The sequence below is a fragment of the Dermochelys coriacea genome, chromosome 17 (genome assembly GCF_009764565.3).
Source record: "Dermochelys coriacea isolate rDerCor1 chromosome 17, rDerCor1.pri.v4, whole genome shotgun sequence".
Taxonomy (NCBI): domain Eukaryota; kingdom Metazoa; phylum Chordata; order Testudines; family Dermochelyidae; genus Dermochelys; species Dermochelys coriacea.
Genome location: NC_050084.1, coordinates 23,843,204 through 23,849,242, shown reverse-complemented (window position 1 = coordinate 23,849,242; position 6,039 = coordinate 23,843,204).

Genomic DNA, 6,039 nt, shown 5'->3' with positions numbered 1-6,039 from the left:
CACCTAAATTTCTGAGGCCCAGATCCTCAAAGGCGCTGCTCCACTCAGCACTGCAACACCTAGCCCCTAGGCAGCCTGCTGCCCAGTGGAACCCTCAGCCTCAAGCTAGGGCCCAGGCCCAGATCCACAAAAGAACATAGGCACCTAATGCCCCATTTGTAGGCAGGGATTCTGGGGTGTGTGACCCCAGTGACCCTCACATACGGCTAGGGACACAGACATCTCTCAAGGGCAAGAGACCAAGGCCCAATGAGGGGAGGTGCAGAGACCCAAGGTGCAGCAATGGGCACCAGAATCCCTCTCCACCCAAAGTGGAGTTGAGGAAGGAGGTGGACTCCACTTGGTGTCTGTTGTGCATGGGGAGGGCCCACGAGCATCTCCTGTTCAACATACTACAGTGTGTGCATGCTCCTCCATGAACATCACAAACTCTGAGTAAACCTCACAGTCCCCAAAATGGAGGTGTTACTTAGATATGCCAGGTAGGTCTATTACCCCTGTGTCCGACCAACTTCTCAACCGGTCATCAAAGGGGGTCATGTGGGGATGCAGGTCCCCACATCTATACCCTAGAGTTCAGAGTGGGGAAGGAACCTTGACATGGAGTCTCTGCCAAAAGTTAAGAACTACGTGGTTGCCATGGTTATTGCACAATAGTAGTGTGGAAAATAGTTTAGCAGATATGTCAAATGTAGATTAGGCTTCACAACTGTTGAAGTGAGACTTGACACCTGGGGCAAGGTGGGGTCTCAGGGCTAGCTCGATCACCACTGGGAATGGTGAACATCTGTGGAGACAGCACAAATAGCCTGTAACTGTAGAAGAGCAAAGGAAATGGCACAAGTTGTTATGCCAAGGAGAAAGTCAGCAGGGGTGCCTCATGAAAGTTAGATTCCAGCTCTCTGAACTGGGCAAATGGTGCAAGGACTGACCATTAGATGAGGAATACCTTGTTAGACAGGAAAGTCACTCGTTAATAAGCATAGGCTGTGGATTGTGTTTTATTTTAATTGGAACCTAATGTTTCAAAACTCTTTATTTTGGCCACTTCTTTTTATTTGAACCTCTATTTCAAGCTCTGTTAATTAAACTTCAATTTGGTTTTATTTATTATAGATCTATATAAGTGCCATGTGCAAAGGACAGTATTGAACAGAAGTGAAACCAGTAAACTGGGTGCACTGCTTCCACAGAGGTAGTGGATGGGTGCAAATTAAGGGTGCCCAAAATACAAGGAACTGAACACTTGACTATCACAAAGTGGGGTCTGTAAACTGCTTGCCTGTAAGAGAATATGCAAAACTGAGGTGGCTAGTTAAATGGAAATTAAAAGGAACAGTCACAAGGGTGAAATGACTGCAAGTTGCATGGAAACTTTTAAAAACACCCTAAGAGAGGATCAAACTATATGTGTACCCCCAAATTTAAAAAAAACAGTAAGAGGACAAGAAAAAAACCTCGCCGCCATCGCTAAACAACAAAGTAAGTGAGGGGATTAGGGACAAAAAGGAATCCTATAAAAACTGGAAGTCAAATCCTAGTGAGGAAAATAGAAAGGAGCATAAACTCTAGGAAGTCAAGTGTAAAAGTATAATTATGCAGGCCAAAAAGAATTTAAGGAGCAACTAGCAAAAGACTTAAAAACTAACCGCAAAAACATTTTTAAGTACATCAGAAGCCTGCCAAACAGTCAGCGAGGCCACTGGATGATCAAAATGCTAAACGAGCACTCAAGGAAGACAAGGCTGTTGGAGAGAAGCTAAATTAATTCCTTGCATTGGTCTTCACTGCAGAGGATGTGAGGGAGACTCCCACATGAGGGCCATTCTTCTCAGGTGAGAAATCTGAGAAATTGTGCCAGATTGAGGCATCATTAGAGGAGGTTTTAGAACAAATTGAAAAATTAAGCAGTAATAAGTTGCCAGGACCCAATGGTATCACCCAAGAGTTCTGAAGGAATTCAAATATGAAATTGCAGAGCTACTAACTGTGGTATGTAACCTATCACTTAAATCAGCCTCGGTACCAGATGATGGGAAGATAGCTAAGGTAACGCTAATTTTTTAAAAAGGCTCCAGAGGTGATCCTGGCAATTACAGGACAGTAAGCCTAACTTCAGTACCAGGCAAATTGGTACTGTTGGAATTACCAGAAACATAGAACACCACATTATGTTGATGGAGATTCAATGTAGCTTCTGTAAAGGGAAATCATGCATTGCCAACCTATTAGAATTCTTTGAAGGGGTCAACAATCATGTGGACAGGGATGATCCAGTGATTATAGTGTGCTTGGACTTTCAGAAAGCCTTTGACAAGGTCCTTGACCAAAGGCTCTCAAGCAAAGTAAGCAGTCTTGGGATAAGAGGGAACAGGAACAGTCTTGGGATAGGAAACAAAGGGTGGGAATAAATGGTCAGTTTTCACAGTGGAGAGAGGTAAATAGTGGGGTCACCTATGTGTCTGCACTGGGAGCAGTGCTGTTCAACATATTCGTAGATGATTCTGTAAAAGGGAGTGAACAGTGAGGTGGAAAATTTGCAGAGGATACTAAATTACTCAAGATTGTTAAATCTACACCGTACTGCAAAGGTTTACAAAGGGGTATCACTAAACTGGGTGAGTGGCCAAGAAAATGGCAGCAGATGAAATTCAATGCTGATAAATGCAAAGTAATGCACATTGGAAAACATAATCACAACTATATATACAAAATGATGGGATCTAAATTAGCTGTTACTGCTCAAGAAAAAAATCTTGGAGTCACTGCGGATAGTTCCCTGAAAACATCTGCTCAGTATGCAGCAGCTGTCAAAAAAACTAACAATGTTAGAAACCATTAGGAAAGGCTTAGATAATGACAGAAAATATCATAATGGCACTATATAAATCCACAGCATGCATATACTGTGAATATTGTATACAGTTCTGGTCACCCATCTCAAAAAAGATATGTTAGAACTGGAAAAAGGTACAGAGAAGGCAACAAAAATTATTAGGGGTATGGAACAGTTTCCATGCAAGAAGAGATTAGTGAGACTGGGACTCTTCAACTTGGAAAAGAGATGACTGAGGAGTGATACTACAGAGCAGCGGTTCTCAAACTATTGTACTGGTGACCCCTTTCACATAGCAAGCCTCTGAGTGCAACCGCCCTTATAAATTAAAAACACTTGTTTATATATTTAGCACCTTTATAAATGCTGGAGGCAAAGCGGGGTTTGGGGTGGAGGCTGACAGCTCATGATCCCCCCACATGTAGTAACCTCACGACCCCAAGGGGTCCCGAGCCCCAGTTTGAGAACCCCTACTATAGAGGTCTATAAAATCATAAAAAAGAAAAGGAGTACTTGTGGCACCTTAGAGACTAACAAATTTATTAGAGCATAAGCTTTCGTGAGCTACAGCTCACTTCATCGGATGCATTGATGAAGTGAGCTGTAGGTCACGAAAGCTTATGCTCAAATAAATTTTAGTCTCTAAGGTGCCACAAGTACTCCTTTTTTTTTTTTTGCGAATACAGACTAACACGGCTGCTACTCTGAAACCTGTTATAAAATCATAAACAGTGTGGAGAAAGTGAATAAAGAAGTGTTACTTACCCCATCACATAACACATGAACCAGAGGTTACCCAATGAAATTAATAGGCAGGAGGTTGGAAACAAACAAAAGGGAGTTCTTTACACAAGACACAGTCAACCTGTGGAACTCACTGCCAGGGGATGTTGTGAAGGCCAAAAGTATAACTAGATTCAAAGAATATTTAGGTAAGTTCATGGGGGACAATGGCTATTAGCCAAGATGGTCAGGGATGCAACCCCATGCTCTGGGTGGCACTAAGCCTCTGGCTGCCAGAAACTTGGACTGGACAACAGGGGATGAATCACTGGATAATTGCCCTATTCTGTTCAGTTCCTCTGTAGCAGCTGGAATTGGCCACTATTGGAATACAGGATCCTGGGCTAGATGGACCATTAGCCTCACCGAGTATGGCCATTCTTATGTTCCTATAGAAAAGAGTGGGGCTCATGTAACTGCCTGTGGTGCCAGCAGCCAGTGGATAGGGAGGGTTTCTCATGGTGGGCACAGACAGGACTCCCCACTCCCCCACATCCTGTGAGCAAGTGGCAGTGATTCACCCCAGACACCTGAGGTAATCCCACAACATTTCATAGGAGGGAATAAGGAATCAAACCCTGGCCCCCAGCTGGACAGAAAGCCATCTGGATGTCACGTACACTGCTGTGTAATGCTGAGCACATTGTGCTTGCACGTGTTTTGCTGAAGCAGAGCCACGCCCTGAGGGACCAGCACAGCTCCCTCACAAGAGGAGGCATCCATGATCAGCACTGTGATGAGAAGCAGGAGGTGGAGGAAATGAGAAGGGGCTGGACAGGAAGCGGCCTCAGTGTGTATTATAGAGCAAAGCCCTGGTGCTATGGAGGGACAGAGATCCCTTTCAGGGCTGGTCCAAGCACAGCTTTGCATAGACAACTACAATAGTAGAAAAATCAACGTAGATAAATTGATATAATCCCGTGTGTCTGCAATTACAGCAGCAGAAAGGTGTTGAGAGCAGGAGCAGCGTTGCTTGGGTTGGATAAGTTCTCCCAGTCTAAGCAACTTAATATCAGGAGAAGTGTGGCCACACAAGGGGGCTGCGTTGCGCTGATTTGTCTATACAAAAATGTGCAGACAAGCCATTAGTCTATGTCCTTCCACAGAAGTGTGCATGTGCACACTCACCTGACACCCCTTCCACCCGTGTACAGCAGCTCACCCCACACACCAGACATACATGCACAGACACACCTGTGCTTTTGATGCAGTTGGTACGTCTTGTCTCAGGCCTGGATGCTGAGAGCCATGACCCCACCACTGGGCTGCATCCTGGTCACCTCCATCCATTCATCATTTTCTTTGCAGACTCGGATCCTTCCTTCCTCCCTGCCCCCTGCCCTCTCACACAATCTGATATCAGGCCAGATGAGCACAAACAGAGGCTTCTGACAACAAAAAAGGCAAGAATCTCCTCCAGCCAACAGCAACCCTCCACCCCCACCGCTCAGCTATTGCTACTGTAACTTCCCAGAACAACCTCATGGAGCCAGTCTGGGCAGGAGACAACTTAGCCCAGAAGGACATTATCTTTGAAAATTCATGGCGATTGGGGGAGGTCCCAGACGACTGGAAAAAGGTAAATGTAGTCCCCATATTTAAAAAAGTGAAGAAAAAGAACCCGGGGAACTATAGACTGGTCAGCCTCACTTCAGTCCCTGGCAAAATCACAGAGCAGGTCCGCAAGGAATCCATTTTGAAGCACTTGGAGGAGAGGAAGATGATCAGGAATAGTCACCATGGATTCACCAAGGGCAAGTTATGCCTGACCAACCTGATTGCCTTCTATGATATGCCTTCTGCAGATATGGGGAAAGTGAAGGATGATATATCTTGACTTTAGCAAAGCTTTTGATACGATCTCCCACAGAATTCTTGCCAGCAAGTTAAAAAGTATGGACTGGGTGAATGGACTATAAGGTGGATAGAAAGCTGGCTAGATTGTCGGGCTCAATGGGAAGTGATCAACGACTCAATGTCTACTTGGAAGCCAGTATCAAGCAGAGTGCCTCAGGGGTTGGTCCTGGGGCCAGTTTTGTTCAACATCTTTATCAATAAAAGAAAAGGAGTACTTGTGGCACCTTAGAGACTAACAAATTTATTAGAGCATAAGCTTTCGTGAGCTACAGCTCACTTCATCGGATGCATTTGGTGGAAAAAACAGAGGGGAGATTGATAAACACACACAGAGAACATAAAACAATGGGTTTATCATACACACTGTAAGGAGAGTGATCACTTAAGATGAGCCATCACCAGCAGCGGGGGGGGGGGGGGGGGGAACGGGACGGAGGAAAACCTTTCATGGTGACAAGCAAGGTAGGCTATTTTCAGCAGTTAACAAGAATATCTGAGGAAAAGTGGGGGGTCGGGGGGGTGGAGAAATAACATGGGGAAATAGTTTTACTTTGTGTAATGAC